At 37.8% G+C, this 17,410-nt stretch overlaps 1 protein-coding gene across 1 annotated transcript in view; it reads right to left on the reverse strand.

Annotated features, from left to right (window-relative positions):
- dph1 (diphthamide biosynthesis 1) overlaps positions 1-17,410 on the reverse strand; it is an 87,759-nt gene that overhangs the window by 52,561 nt on the left and 17,788 nt on the right. The gene's annotated exons all lie outside the window — the stretch shown is intronic.

Consider the following 17,410-nt stretch of genomic DNA (forward strand, 5'->3'; position numbering starts at 1 on the left):
GTGGAAACTGACAGAATAAATATCTGCGACAACTTTTTGTATCCTTCCACTAATCGACTATGTTGAACGATCTTTGTTTTCCGATTATTTGAGAGTTGTTTCGAGGTGCCCATGATGAATCTTCAGAGGAGATTCAAACAGGAGAACAACTTGCAACTGGCCACCTTAAATACACTTTCTCATTATTGGATACACCTGGCTATGAATTTCAAACCTTAATGAGGTTACCAAAAACAACAATTTAGTGTTTCAGTAAGTCGGCGAAAAGCAATTAAGGGTATTCAAATCATTAACTGATTAGGGTACCAAAATTGTTGCACCTGTCAAGTTTTGTTTTAGTACATATTGCAAATTTTCTGTTAGTCCAATAAACCTCGATTCAATACTGAAATATTACTGTATCCATCAATTATTAGATATATCAAACTGAAATAGCTGTTACAAACAGCCAAATATTTAGAAATAAAAATAGGATTAATAGGGGTGCCCAAACTTTTTCATATGACTGTATGTTGTATTACACCATGAAAAGTAATTGGCATGTAAAATTGCAGCAGAACTTCAAGGTGGTGGCTGAACATTGAGAAGCTTGCACGTTAAACCACCATAAATTGACTTCACTTTCCTTTAAATTTAAATCTATTGGGCTTTTGGGATTAAATTTTGGGCTATTGGGAACCAAGAAAACAATTGTGAGAGCTAAATAACATGATTTTCTGACTGTGCTGTCATCAACACTTTTGCATAAAATCCAATAATAGAGTTGGTAGACTGGCCTCACAGGAAACAAACAGACAAGCAGGTCAGTGAGCTGTGTGCAGGTGCTTCATTACCTCTCTTGTTCAGCCACAGAGAGCAAACAACACAAATTAGTACATACAGTTTCCTTACCATCAAGCCATGTTTACACCAACACCCAGTAGTGCAAGAGGATTTTTCTTTTCCCTGCACACAGAACATGTGCGTACCTTTTCCTCCACATCTGGCAAAACCTCATCTTTTATTCTATTATATTTTAGATATCAGCAACCCTCTACCGTTATGACCCCACATACCCACCAACAACCCACTGTATATTTCTGAGTGGGCTCTGGATAGAGGAAGAGCAGACTGATATAGATAGAGAGGCCTCTTTCAAAGGTAGGATCACTCTGAACAGATGAACTGCCATTATTTCTCCAAATGAATTCAATTTAGGCAAGTCGAAAAAAGAAAAAAAGATTAAATCAGTGAAATGAAAGTCCGCTGAAATAAATGACGTTGTGTATAGAGGGAAAACAATTGAACATGCACCTTGAAAACTAAAGAGGAGAAAATAAGGAGCACCGTTTACAAGCTTTGGGATCTCAGACAAAGCAAATAATATATATATATATATATATATATATATATATATATATATATATATATATATATATATAAACAAATCAATGAAAAACTAAATGAAACTACAGTGACCACACAATGTATATCACTAAATCTGATATCAATACTCTGCTTTATGCACATACGACATCCATAATATCCCAAACTCAATCTTCTAAACATAAATCCAGCAGAGGGCAATGAAAAAAAAATCATTCAATTAACACAATTCTTTAAATTTTTGTCTATAATTTTTTCTGTTCTCAATATCATCTTTGCTAATCCACAAATAATATTTTAATCTAAAATATATTTGACTGTCAACCTTAAGCCAGGAACATCTGCCAGCAAACAGAGACAAAAGCGAAGCAGACGGCAGCGGATGATGTTTACACATCTGATTTCAGTAATACCATTAGATAATCCTTTAACTCCCTGAAAAAGGAGATCATTACTGCCATTTCTCTGGCTGCATCTCATCTTTTTGCTCTGCCATCCATTCCAAAGCCTGAGCAATGGGTCATTATAGAAAAGCCCAACGCTTTATCCAGACGAATCCCGACATACTGTGAAGCAGGATGTATCATGAAAAACGTCATAAATGCCTAAAAAAATCACTCTAAATAGTATGATCAAAAATCCTACTTGCCAGCTAGTAGATGATGATGAATGGATCATTAGCTGGTTTTGATTGTTCTGCACAAAGTAGGCCACAAGGAAAACATGCGTCTCCATTCCGGTTTAAAATCTAACTACCCCACTGTGTAATGGGTTATTTAGAATAAGCCGATAGATACGTTTGTTATTCTACATTCACCCTGAGCTGACCCCATGACAGCCAAACCCCTCCTTTGCTAGAATGTTTATAATTCCCCTTCAAAATCTGCTTAAATAGCTAAAAATGAAATCCCAATTTGAATCGAGGAGCTGATTTCCGAATGTAAACAGATATATTTGCAATCTTATTTCTATAAAGGTCCAACCTGTAAATGTCACATTTATTTCAACAAATGGAAAGAGCTTTTTTAAAGCTGTGCACATATTTACGAGGTGAAAAGGTGTCTCACAGGAGACAAGTCTGCTGTTAAACTTAGGATATCTTTAGAGCTACTGTAATAACAACTAGAACAATTCTCTATTTGCACTTGGGGTGAAGTTCAAGAACTAAAAACATTACAATGATTCAATTCGATTTGGCAGCTGACAGAAACTTTCAGACATCATGACAAAATTGTAGAAAAAAACAAATTTAACAACTTATTACCTCCACCAAAGAGGTTATGTCTGTCTGTGTGTGTACAGGATAACTTGAAAAGTTGCCAACTGATTATATTTATTTATTTTTAACCAATATGTGCCTAATGCCAAGGAACAATCCATTAAATATGATCCAGATTATAATCCGAAAGACTGGATTCTTTAAAACTGTGAGATAATGATTTATGGAGGAAACAAGAAGCTCCTCCCCAAACCAGAGGGCTACTGCAGCAACTATCGACAGCTTCAGCATTGGACATGATCCAGACGTGCAAGTTTTAGCTATAGGTGAGACCAAATTTGCTGCTCGCTGGAGGTCTGCGACCTCTCAGTGCTTTTTGTAGTTCTGGTCTATTTCTTTAGTGAGTCTCAGATGTCATTAAATAAGTTGATGGTCATCTGAAATGCATTACCCTGAGGGTGCAAACCAAGTCTATTTGAGATGGCCTGACTCTTTACTACTGTTAATGCGACACACGGTGGATCCTTTCTGCTATTCATATTATTTCATACGCACAATCGTAGGCAGGCAAATTTATATTTATTTATATATATATATATATATATATATATATATATATATATATATATATATATATATATAATATATATATATATATATATATATTCTGCTTTTCTTTGTTGCAGCAAAGTTAGAGATTTGAGATCCCTGCCACCAATGTTTAATATGAAAGCTGCAAACTCTCTTGTATACGAGGCTCCAGGGCCAGGGGGCTCAACTTTTTTTTATTTATATCAATGCACATGGATATAAAAACAAGCTAATTTACTGGAAATGTAATTGGTGTTATTGAGTTTTCACTAACTGTACCCATCAGATATTATTATACATAAACACAAATATAACACCCATTTGTCATTTTAGAGTTTTAAAATCATGTCCTATAGCAGTATTTTCTTGCAAAATGATTTTTTTTTTTAAACAGCAAACATGGAAAGAGACAGACTAAGCAAAGTAAGAATGTTGTGGTTGAGGAATTGATTTATATTCAGACAGATTTTTTTTCTAAAAAATTTTGCTGGATCTAACTTAAATGTCCAGTCCCGATTCTGACATAAAATATGAAAAGAAACACAACTCAGCTGTCTTAGAAACCTCTGCAGACATAATACTCACCTCTGAAATATAGCATGTGAAGAAACATTTTCCTTGTAGCGATTCATGAGGTCATATAGTTTTAAACCTCTCTTGCTTATCCTTAAGGCTTTCCTCCATCAAGTGTCACTCCATTCCCTCAAGAATTTCAGTTTCTCCTCATTCTTGTTCTTACATTTTTTTAACCAATTTCTAATACCTTTATGGTTGATTTTATAAATACTGAACTGCTGTGATTAAACTAAACATTTACAATAAATATCATATACACTAATTATTTCTTAGGACATCAGTTCACGTTATCTTAAATTTACTGTAGAATTTAGTGCTATATACTTTTTTCAACAGCTTATTGCACTAACACAAGTAAGCAGAAAACAGTAAACTATTGTTGAATAGTTGAGCTGCTTAGAAGATATGCTTCTAACTTAGCAACTTTTAAAAGAGTATATTCAAATTTGTTTTTCTTGTCCAACAAGGAGAGGCAAACTAATATTTGTTTTAAGTTGACTGGCACATCGCAGCAACATGTGTGGGAGGGGCAGCACTGGGAATTAATAATAATAAATATATACAGGTGTAAAAAGATCGCAGAATGCTTCTGTAGTTGCTAAATTATTGGCTTTAAGCTGTGGAACTGGTAGCACAGATACTGTTTACATGTCTGTAATGAATAACTCTGGTATACCGTTATGCAAGTCAACAGTTAATGTTTTTTTTTTTATGTGTCTTTCTGTTGCAGAGTCGCAGCACCATTTGTATGCTTTTAGCAGTTTCTGCAGTGTCCTGGACTGTTCTCTTGGTATGCATGTGGTAAAATGATCTAAGAAACAATGCAATATTTAAAGGAGACTTTAAAATGAAAAAAACACAAAATTAATCTAGTAAAAAAAACTGCTTCCCTGCAGATAAACTCACACTTTTGAAACAGACAGATGAGTACAACCTCTAACTTTGTGAACAACTGATTAAAAGTTACTTTCTTGGAAAAACTTTTTTAGACTCCGAGCTTAATATTACACTGCTTTCTGTGAAATTACAAGGAGATGTGCCAGACACTGTGTCACCCAAAAGAAGAGTGATTATGGTGGGTCAGAGTGATTATATTTGAGGGAGAACAGATGAGGACAGAGGGAATAACTTTGCATATCTTTCTTTCATGCCACAGAGATGGGGCAAACAAAAAAAATAAAATAAAAGTATTGTGAAACAATTACAGTCTAAAACTAAAAAACGGTCTTTAATTATTTGCTTAGTTGTTTGAATAAGAAAAAAAAATCAAACTCAATCATTAACTGTGATTCGAGATACAGCCAAACTGACAACTTTTTTGCTCTGTTTCTGTAGAAAGAATCAATTGTACTTTTCACAACAGCAGGGGCAATTTCAGAGGTGCTATTTTCCAAAATATCATATTACACAGTGTCAGCACCTACCACGAATTTCGGTCTGCCAGGGCATGATGTGATGTGATTACGTTTCGCAAAGGTGAAACCAATGGATATTTTTGTGATCTCCTGAGCCTTTGTCCGTGAGATGAGGATGACATTAGTGTGGCTGATTCACTTCCCCCTATCACACCACAGACAGCAAAATAAACTATGAAGGTAGAGATGTCACGCCAAGATCAAAAAGTCACGAGCAGCAACAAACCATCTACCTAGTCATGTTGAAAATCTTAAGTTTCATTCTTAACAATCTCTACTTTCCTTTGTTATATTAAAACTAATTAGAAAACCCAAAAACAATATCAGGAATAAATGCACACTTACTTCTAAATAAACAAAAGGAAGCATTTGATATAAATCCGCCCTTCTAGATTCAAATAAAAAGAGAAAGTGGCATTCAGGAAAAAGCTAAACTTTTCAACAAAAAAAATAAATCACCAATGATGTTATTGTACTTTTATAAAGGATGTCCCAAACCATGATATCAGCCTTAGAGACACTGACAACTATTCACTAGGGTTTGCTCGTACCTGTTGCTGAGCTGCTTTAGGAAACTTTTAAGTGGGCAGTAAGAATATGGCTGGCATGAGACAATTAGAAAATATCTGGCTCTAAGGATTGGCTTCAAGCAAATATAGGTGTTCTGACTAATCCAGATCCAATTAGCAAAAAAAGCAACGCACACAGGGAATTGAGTGCAAATTAAGAAAAACACATGGACAATCATTCTCTCATGCCAGACCTGTTGCTATAGCTCAGCTGCGCTGTGGGCTCTGTGGAAAATGTGACAATGTGAGAGGAAAAAAATGCGTTGGAGTCTCCTACAAGGCTTCTTCCTAATGCTAGACTTGACATTTACCCTAGGAGGCTGTGGGCTGTGGCTGCTGCTCTCACTGAAATGATTCAACCTGCTGTGCAGAATGGAATCTATTCTGATGGATGTCGACAGCTAAGAAGTGGAGATGTCTGGGGGGGTTGTGTGCGCTTATATTGTCCCTGGATTTACCAACACACAGCACAAGACATTGCTTTTATTTGAGCCATTTAGAGAGTTATTTCAGCAGTCACCCAGGATAGGGACGATGAAGACAGACAGGAAACAGGTATAGTATGACAGCGGGGTCTCCAAGTGACTGTTTGCCATCACAATTCTGACTGGACAACCCTTTAACCAAACAATCTCCAGACAGTACAACAAATAGTGTAAAACCAAGTGAGTCCATAGTCTCTGAACCCATTGAACAAACGGAATTATAAATGTTTTCACATTTTAGAAAACAATTTTGCTTTTATATATCAACCTCTTGTTGACGAGCAAAGTCTTATTCAGGTATTTTAAGATGGAACATTGCATCCAAAGGTTACCACTGTTGTTAAAATGATTTCTTTTTATCATGGAGGTTTTATGCTTTTCATTTGGTTCAGAAGGTAACAAACAGGTCAAGAAGGAAGACTGAGTTGGAAAGAAGTTATCTCAGATCTAGCTCTAAAGTCAAGCCATGTTTTCAACATTAAAATGTCTATAAGAACAACAACAAGTTCAATACGCACTGAATTGACAAAGGGGAACTGCAAAAACATATTTTTAAAGTTTCTTAGCACTGTTCAAGCGTTGTTATGAGTCTACAGAATTGACATAATGGTTTTGTTAAATGTTACACACCATCTAACTTTGTTGTTGTTCCAAAACACGGATCAATGACTCACTGCCTGGCATTAAATGCCATGGATTATTGGCCATCTAAATCAATGTGTAGGCTCAGTCACTGCTATTTCTCTTTTAGTGGTCCTATTTTTGAAAGAGCTCTGTTGGTCCTTTAGTTCTATGCTTATCTTTTGGGGGAAAACAAAAGAAAAATGTAAAGATCTGATATATTTGTGCTATTTAATTAGATAGATTTGGCCATTTTTATGACAGAAAGAGATTAGTCTTATCTGAGACCCTAAATGTAGCCTGTTGTTTTTTTTTTTTACTGAAAATCTCTTTTAACCATATTTGGCTCTACCCTCTCCGCCCCTCCCCTCACTGTTGACCAAAGTTAGCAAACTTTTGCTGGCCAGAGGTAAAGACAGTCTGTGACCAAATTACAGATATGCTTAGTTCAACAAGTGCAGCAGCAGGAATCATACATTGAAGCCATCCTATTTAGTAAGCAAAGCTGGCTGCAGGGGTAGAAAACAGCCATGGAGGAGGAGGACGAGGAAAGAGATTTGACCCAGAGGTTGACCAATAGAGAAGGATGTCAGAATAAATCCTAACACCCTTGTGAGAACTAGTTTGGATTAGCAGACTGAAATAACTGAAATTATCTTAATTTCTTCCACAAGAAAATTTCATCATAACAGCAGAGTTGGTAAAGGGATAAGGATTAAATTCAGGCATACATTAATAGAGATATTTCCATAAAATGTTTCCTGTAAAGAGAAGATAAGGCAAGGTTCCCACACCATGGTTAATATCGAATTCAAGTACTTTTCAAGGACTTTTAAGAACCAATTCTGTCAAATTCGAGGGCCACGCACAAACAAAACTCTTTAGTGAGCCAAGAGAAATGTGTCAATAGCATCTATTATTATTAAAAATGAGGCTGGGATGTATATCAAATACAAAATTTGACAGGTTTGTTGAAAATAAACAACAACACCCTGCCATTTTTTTTTTGCATACAACAATGTTTTATGTCCAGCACATTCCACTGAGCACTACAACAAAGTACACAACACAGTACAGCTATGTTCACACCGCACACAATTTCAGCAACCAAACTCTGCTTTTTCATTTTTGTATGCTTGTACACATAAAAGTCAGACGCGCCTCAACAGCAGCGTTAATGAAGCACATCTAGTAAAGTGTGTCCAGAAATGTCTGATGCTTGTGCTGCTCCCTTGTTCAATGGCAGAGTGACTTTGCTATATTGGCTGTAATAAGCTGATAAAAGGTAGTTTGAATATATTTTAAAGTGAGAAAGTCCACCTTAAAATAACGTCTGTGCAGTCAGTTCGTCAAAATCCTGCCTTAAAATATAAATCAAGCCCCCACATACTGGTGGTGCACTGTCACTGGGAATCCCCAACAGCAGCTGCCTCAGGCCCGGTCACCTCTTGGAGGTTTTACCCTACTGTTTGTGGCAATTGGGAGTAGATGTTAGCGTTTTCCAGGTATGTGGCACAAACTGCAGGCACCAGGATAAAAAAGCGAATATATATTTGCCGGCAGGTAAAGACATTTCGACTTAATTTAGGCATGAATAAACTGGGGAGTGATCATAGCAATCTGCATCAGCAGTGCCATGTCCTTCTGCCTGCCAGCCTCGGATCAGCTTTTCTGAATGATTGATATGGCACGTGAGTAGGGCTGGGTATTGTTCAAAAATGTTCGTTGCCGGTACCAATACCGATACCTTCACTTCGATACCGGTTCCTGAACGATACTTTTTTCGATACCAGTTTTATAATATCAATTCGAAGAAAAAGAAAATTAGACAACATAATAAAGTACAAATCTTGAGTTTTATTTTAAGCTCTGATTTTTCCATTTACATTTTTCCTCTTACATAAAAAAAAACTTCAGTGAACAAGAACAGTTGCAAACAAGTCAGTGTCTAATATTCACTGTTACATTGTGAGGACCTTTTTACTTAGCAATTTTTCTTTAGAAAAATTAACATGTCTGCTTTCTCAGGAGACAAACAAGCCTGTTGAATGGGATCCTACTGACAGCGCAACGCTGCTATGTGGGGGTCTGGGCGGCTTCGACAGAAATAATATTGGAAGGCTGATATGGATGAACTGACTGCACTGATTAAGTTTTTAGGTGGATTTTCCCACTTAAAAACATAATAAAACTACTTTATTCCCACTGATCACAGCAAATATAGCTGCAGGGCAGAGAAAGGATAGTGAAGCTCAGCTCAATGCGCGTCAGACCCACTTTTGCACCGCGCAGCCGCGCGTCAGAACTAAACTGGTACAAGCAGCAAAAAGGAAGCAGCAGACGCGATTTTGCTGCTCTTGCTGTGTCCGGTGTGAAATCAGCATGATTCATTCCGCTCTGGCTTTGCACTGCCCACGGGCTGCTGAGAGGAGGATGCTTGCGCCGGCTGCGGTCCGCTCTTCTTGCAGTCAAACACCGAGCAACTTTCTGCTCTTAAATTGTTTCCGTGAACGATGTATTGCATTGCGCGCTATTGGCATCAGTCTTGATAAAGTGAAGCCACACTTTTGACCTGGGGGGCATTTTAAAGGGGTTCCATGACACTCGCAACCAGTTCACAACAGATACACTGGCTGTAGGCGTGACCACCTATGTATTTTTCCTGGATGACGCAATCACGTTAAGTGTTACAGCCAATCACCGAAACTTGGTACCGAAAGACGAGGCATGTTTCGATACTCTGTAGAACCGAAGCATTTCGGTCGGTACCATAAAAGAACCGATGTTCAGTACCCAGCCCTACACGTGAGTGGCAAAAATTTAACTTTAATAACTTCAGCAGCTGCTGCTTGTGCTGCAGGACCTTTTGGTGCACCTTGATTCACGTCAACCATGTACTTTGCGTGTAAAGCTGCTGCTTCTGCTGCCCAAAGCCAGTTAGGTGTGAACTTAGTATACTGTAAGTTAGTCCAGAAAAAAACTATTTTAGGGATAGTTATCAACTGTTTTGCTAATTTATTATAGTGATCTGCAAACCCAGCCTATCAGGCTTAGGTATGTTTGTCTTTTTGAAAATATGAATATTCCTCACAAAAAAATAAGAGGCAAATGTGCATTTAATCTGGTGAGTAGAAGCTTCGGCAGGTTTCTGTAGTGAGCTTTGTTGGCATTTTTTCTTAGGCTTTTATATTGTTAATATTGATATAAGAATTAAATTGCATCAAGTGAAATTGAGAAATATATCATCATATCAGTTTCGGCAATATCATCTAGCCCAAAGATGAAGGCCAGTTTGAGCAGGAATTTCAAAACAGCCACTGAAAGAGCCAGCTGGATGCAAAGAGGCAAGGTCCTCCAATGTTTAGGACCCGCAATTGCAAAAGCTTCATCACCTCTGGACTTTAATTGTATTTTTTGGCCCATTTCACAAAAAATATTTCAAAACTATGGTTATCACAAAAAACTCTCAATACTGTAACACAAGTTAAATAATTTAAGTACTGGTACATTAAAACTCGCTAAAGGTATTCCCCATAGTAGCTGAATAGACTACTTATTATCAATTTGTTACTGAACCAAAACAGAATAAGATTTTACTAATAATCTTGAAAAATCTTTTAAGTGATGGCGTAACGCTATTGCAAAACTTGTATAGTATATCAGCATGTTTTCATATGATCTTGCAACCTTGTTGGTACCTGGTTAAAACTTTAAAGGAATAGTACACCGAAAACATGATTAGGCTTCATTTTCTACTCACCCCCATGCTGAACAACACTCTGGAGTACTTTTTTTATATCTCAAATGCATCTGAGATCTTGCTGTCTGCTGACATTCAAATAATGGAGGTGCCCAGCGCCCGAGACAGAAAGGTCCATAAAAGTCCACAAAAAACGTGTCAATATTCCTCCATACTGCTCGTCCAATGTATTCCAAGTGTCCTGAGTGGGTAGCATCCAGAATTTACTCGAAACAAAGTTATTTAGAATGTTTTTAGAGCATAAACAGTAGTGTATAGGATTTCCTGAAAGCGCGTTCACGACGCTACGGAAACCACGGCAGGCCAAACCAGATGAAAGTGCGCATTCAGCTCGGCAAAGAACTCATGCTCTTCCTCAACACTGAAGTCCTCAGACATTTTTCTTTCGTTGTTTCTTTCTTTGCACAGGTAAACAGCACATTTCTTCTTCTACGCTTGCATTATTGGCAGAGCAGACGCTGAATGCGCACTTTCATCTGGTTTGGTCTGCTGGATTCCGTAGCGTTGTGAACGCGCAGGTGCGCGCTTTCAGGAAATCCTATACACTACTGTTTATGCTCTAAAAACATTCTAAATGACTTCGTTTCGAGTAAATTCTGGATGCTACCCACTCAGGACACTTGGAATACATTGGACGAGCAGTATGGAGGAATATTGACACGTTTTTTGTGGACTTTTATGGACCTTTCTGCCTCGGGCACCATAGACCTCCATTATTTGAATGTCAGCAGACAGCAAGAAGCCTCCCAGATCTCCAGATGCATTTGAGATATGAAAAAAGTACTCCAGGGTGTTGTTCAGCATGGGGGTGAGTAGAAAATGAAGGCTAATCATGTTTTGGGTGTACTATTCCTTTAATCAACAGTAGATCAGACAATTAGACAAGCAGTCCAGGAAAATTAAGGCCAAACTGAAATCAAGCCATAACTGATTCTGCTCCACCTCAATAAACATTAGATGGGATGAGCAAGAGAAGGGCTTTAGGAAAAAAAACACACCTCTCTTTGCAAGTCCCATATGGCCCGGAAATGATGTGTCAGATGTATCTCTATACTGCACGTTAGACTCAGTGAATGTTCAACATCTCATGCAATCCATAGTGTTATCTTCCAAAGCATTTATATGTTTCCCCTGTGTTTCCTGAGATTCCAGGAAATACTACATCAATTAAAAAAAAGTATCTCTCAAACCTAAAACAGGGAAACTGTTAAAAGGCAAAAAAAAAATATATGGTGCAGTCACAGCACATAAATCAACGCCAGCCTACACAAAATATTAGCTTTGCCGAGAAAGTTTCCTTTCTTATTAGCCTGTGGGAGCAGACTCTAAAGTAATCCTTGAACCCATATAACATTGTCATCACAGCCAGGGGACTGAATTATATAAACTCTCAAAAAGACAATCAGATAAAAGAGACTGAGCATTGGAACAAATACATCACTGCAATAATGAGCATAAATTAGCTCTGCAATTTTTGTCTTTAACTGCAGGTTCTGACTCCTGCCTTTTCTTTTTTTCCTAAAATATTTTTTACTCTTTATCTGCACTGCTACATTTGACTAAAATTATTTATTTCAGCTTATTTGTTTAGTGCATTCAATTCAAAGTGTTGAAAACCTATTGTGAAGATATACCTGCGTGAAAAGGTTGCACGCTTTGACGTCACAGCATTTACAAGTGTGACGATTCACAAGAACTTTACATTGTATGGTCCTCTGTGTCTTTTATTGTATTTATCTATTTTTATGTCTTACCAAGTCTTCTTCTCACAACATATTTTTTGGTTTTACTTTTGAAGTGAAGTCAATTAAAAACTCACCATTGAAAGGAAAATCTCAGTGGTTAGCTACATGTAGAATTGGCTTTAAATAAAGTGGTTTTATTCTACAAAAATGTGAATATAAAATAGGAGACCAGTGAAAATGTCATGAAAACTGGTGTGTCTCAGTCTAGTTTTTTAAATGGTAAATGTACTTGTATAACCCTTTTTCGAGACAGGAGACTTAACCAAAGCCTTATACATTACATTTAGTCCCTCACCCGTTCGCTAACACAATCACACATTCAATCACACAGCTGCTCTGTGGCTCACTGACAGGAGTGAGGTAGCCGTACACTGGTGCCATTACGCCATCTGAACACCATCAGTGTGTAATGCAGATGAAGTGTCTTACCCAAAAAGAACAACATTGAAAGCCAGTGTTGACAGTTGAACTGACAACACAGGGAAACGCCTGCATCCGACACAATAGTCACACTATAAAAATACTATAACAACCTTGTAACATAATCCAGATTTATATTTATAGTTTTTGGGTTACCTGGAAGCTACTGATTTTGGTGGGAGGGCTTTTTTTTTTTTTTAAATGGACTAAAAATTCTTGGCAGTCCCTATGCAAACCACAGAGCCTCGCAAACAGCATGAAAAGAGATAAGATCTGAGATACGGTCTGACAAATATCCAATCAAAGACCAACTTCACAGCAGTCCCTGAACGAAGGATAATTTCTAAGGCCCTGGACAACACCTATTCAGTGACCTGTCCTCATACTGTGATCTACAGCCAGCGGTTATTTGGACAAAAGACCCTTGAGTAACAAACCCTGTGAAAATAAGCTATGCATCAGGTGTAAGCTACACAATAAGGATGGATCTATTCAAATGCAAGGCGTAGCTCCTTTGGTAAGTTTACAGTGAATCAACTAAAACATGAATGTTAAATGGATGTGGGCATAAATATATCGAAACTGGTTGGAAAACAACAACCAGTTTCGATGCAAATAAACTCAAGGTGTTCAAAGAAAAAAAACAAACAACAATGTTCAAAGTTTATTTCTACATTTCCACAATCAAAAATACAGTTTTAAAATAAATAATAGATTCCCTGTAAAGCTAACCCTATTTTGTGGAGAGTGGCAGCCTACTAGTTATGGCATTGCGCTTTGAATCCAGAGGTTCTGAGTTCAAGCCCCACGCTATATGCTTTGTAAAGCCATCCCCAAGTGATATTTTGGGATAGCTGATTCAAATCAGCTTGTTTCTCAACAAAAGCTAAACTTTTAGGGTACTCCACAATAAATTGGGTTTGGTGCCATTCCTAAAACTGGAGAAAAGCTTGTAAAGTCTATATATATATATATATATATATATATATATATATATAAAAAAGATAACATATACAAATGCTGGTTTATTGTACTGTCGCATTGTTATATTTTTCCAATATTTCATGGTCTTCCTGTTGTCTTGATCTGATGTTTACGATTCTGGAGGTAGAATCGTAACTACACCGTCGTATTAACTACTCCGTCCACTTTCTACAATGCACCAATGTTGCTAAAAACAGAACAACAAAAAAAGCAAAAACAAAAGAAATGTGATGCAACCATTACCATGCTTGACAACTCGTAGTGTGTTCCTGGGTTTAAAATGCACTTTTTTATTTGTCACTAATCAAATTGCTCATTTCTTGTCTCACCATAAAAACTTTTTACACAAAGTATTTTGTTTATCAACGTAGTGATCTTCAATTTTCAGTCTAGCTTAAAATTGTTTAGTGCAGGGACTTCGTTGTCGTGTGGCATCCTTCTATTCCAAACACAAATCAAATGGCTGAATTACCTGTATGTATGTAGTATGTAGTCAAGTCGTGTTAATGACCTGTTTAGTTGACTAGGGAGAGTTAAAGCAGGCACATTAAAAGGCACAGAACACCAGACTTCTAGAACTAACTGAAGAAGCCCATCTATAGCAATACTGTTCTTCTAGCAGTGTGCCTTCATGGCAGATCACCGTGTTACTGAGATTGTAAAGAACATCGTTACCAGTGTTTCCTTGATCCAAAAGATTCTAGTCAACTAGTTAAAACTGAAGTAGCCTCTTGGATGAGAAGCAAAACATCTTCTAGAAAACATTACGTCCATATGCCTAGACTGAACTAATCTTTTTATGTGAAATTTAAATTTAACTCTACCAAAACAGATGTCCTTTATTGTATTTTGTTTAAAGTATAATAAAAGTCAAAGGTTAGAGACATATATTTTGATAGATAACTGGGAATAATTCCTCCCCTTTCTTTGTATTGCAAATGTTTCCTTCTATAAGGGAACCTGTGACATTTCCTGCTAATGAACCGGGCTTTTTAAATGTCTCAATATCTTCCTGATGCTTACAATTTTGTATATTATCCTAAATGTAACAACATAGTCTTTAAGCACAAAACAGTTTTTGTTCAGCAGATTTCCCTTAACCTAGCACATTTAATCTGATTAACTGTATCAAACAAAATCTTTACAATGGTTGGAAATCAGTTTACTTTATGCAAGCTCTAAAGTTTGTTAAGAAATCAAATCATGCATCAGCAATGCAGCAGAACCTTTAGCAGTTTGGGGGAGTAATTGTGCAGATGGTGAAGTGAAGGCAAAAAAAAAATATTGAGAGAAAAATGAAAGACAAGTTATAAAGTAAGTCAGAAAAGCAATTAATTGTCAGCTAATTGCTCTCATTAGAAAAGATGGGGCTGATTTAGCAGCCTCCTATAATGGACAGTTCAAACATGTAGTGTCAATGTGGACTGCACAGATGGGCGGTCTGAGAGCTCCACAGTACATATTGGCAGCTCTCAGTCTGATAGCAACAGGGCTGATAAGACCCGAACCCATCATCAAAACTTCACTCTATCTTTTTGGTGTTAAAGAAGCAGAACTGAATGTAAGGAGACCTGGAGATAGCGTAATAGTAGAGGCCTCATAGAGCAGCTAAAAGATAAACAGCATTATGGTGTAACACAAGATGGCAAATAAAAAGGTAAAGATAGAAAGAAATGCTTCAACGCTTAGCAGGCGTGAGGCTTACTATTTATATTTTGAATGAGTGCATTAAGGCATCATAATATAAAGCACATATAATTAAGAACAAACTAGCACACTCAAACTGATGTGATCTAAGCTTCCTGGATGAAATCAAATATCCACTCGCCCTGAAAAGTTTATGCCAGCTTTCAGCACTCTATCGTTCATCTTGTCCATTTTGTAATCAGGTTTCTATTGACTAAACACAGAAAGAAATCCACTCTAAGTGTTTAATGATAGCACCCATTTTCTTTAAAAGAACGCATGACAGGCACTGTAACTGGGAAACAGGGGCAAGCTGAGCAAAATGAGACTAACAACAGCTCAGGGAGAATAAAACACAAAAATGCTTGTTTTAAGGACATTATGGCCCAATTGCTCAAATGTGTTTTGGAATGTGTCTTTTTATACACAAAACATCACAGAACTAAATCTAATCTATTGGAAAGCTGCCAAAACCAGAGTGAATAAGGCAAAGCATTATAGCGCCTAGCAAAAGCATTCATCTCCCATGTGCTTCCTCACATTTTGTCACATTACAACTGGAAACTTCCAGATATTCTATTGGATTATGTGTTATAGACCAGCAATACTGCATTATTCTAAAGCTAAGGGTAAATGGTAGACGGTTTTCAATGTGTTTTGGAAAGAGAACTACTAAATCATGTGATGTGGATTAATGAGTTAATGAGTCTGTACTTGGGAGAAAGACTATTTACCTCAATTAAAGAAATAAAACTCTGAGGGTATGTTTATAGTACAAACATCACAACTTCTGACAAAGATACCTGCACATTTATCTTACAAATAATTAATTGTTTGTGAAAATCAATGTTTATATGTTGGCACATTATTAATTGGATTTGGGTCAGGACCTGGACTGGGCGAACGTAATACAAAACTCATTGTCGCTTTAGCTACATATTTTTTATGTCGTACTGACTCCAATCATGATGAAGTGCTTCGAAAGGCTGGTTAAAGAACACATCGTCTCCAGTCTGCCTCCAACATTTGACCCGTTCCAGTTCGCCTACTGATGGAACCGCTCACATCTGGAGGAAGAACACCCACGTGCAGATGCTGACTTCAGTTTTAGCTTTCAACACCATAATCCCACAGCATCTGATAGGGAAAGTAGAACAGCTGGGCTTCAATACACCCCTCTGCAATTGGCTGCTAGACTTCCTCACCAACAGACCTCAGGCAGTCCGGATCGGACAGAACACCTCTGATGTCATCAGTTTAAGCACAGGCTCCCCTCAAGGCTGCGTCCTGAGCCCCCTGCTGTTCACCCTGATCACACATGACTGCGTCCCCAGGTTCACCACCAATCACATCATGAGGTTTGCAGACGACACTACGATGGTGGGCCTCATCAGAGACGACAATGACCTGGACTACAGAGAGGAGCTGGAGCAGCTGGTGGAATGCCTGATTTTGAATGTGGAGAAGATGAAGGAGATCATCTTGGACTTCAGGAAGAACCAGCCTAACCACGCTCCACTGGTCATCAACAGCTCAGCTGTAGAGATGGTAAACAGCACCAAATTCCTGGGGATGCACATCACAGACACCCTCACCTGGAATGTAAATGCCACCTCACTGGTCAAAAGCGCACAGAAGTGCATGTACTTCTTACAGAGGATGATGAGAGCCCACCTGCCCCCACCCATCCTCACCACCTTGTACAGAAGCACCATAGAGAGCGTTCTGATCAGCTGTCTCACTGTGTGGTGTGGAGGCTGCAGGGCCTCAGACTGAAAGAAGGTGAGGAAGAGTAGTAAGAGCAGTAGAGAAGATCATCAGGGCTCCTCTTCCCTCCATTAAAGACATTTCATCCCAGCGTTGCGTGTTCCAAGCCCGTAACATCATAAATGACCCCTTACACCCCCAACATGGACTGTTCTCCCTGCTGCCCTCTGGTAAGAGACTTCGAGGCATTGGATGCAGGTCCAGCAG

The sequence above is a fragment of the Cyprinodon variegatus genome, unplaced genomic scaffold (genome assembly GCF_000732505.1).
Source record: "Cyprinodon variegatus isolate N-32 unplaced genomic scaffold, C_variegatus-1.0 Scaffold14, whole genome shotgun sequence".
In the NCBI taxonomy this organism is placed as follows: domain Eukaryota; kingdom Metazoa; phylum Chordata; class Actinopteri; order Cyprinodontiformes; family Cyprinodontidae; genus Cyprinodon; species Cyprinodon variegatus.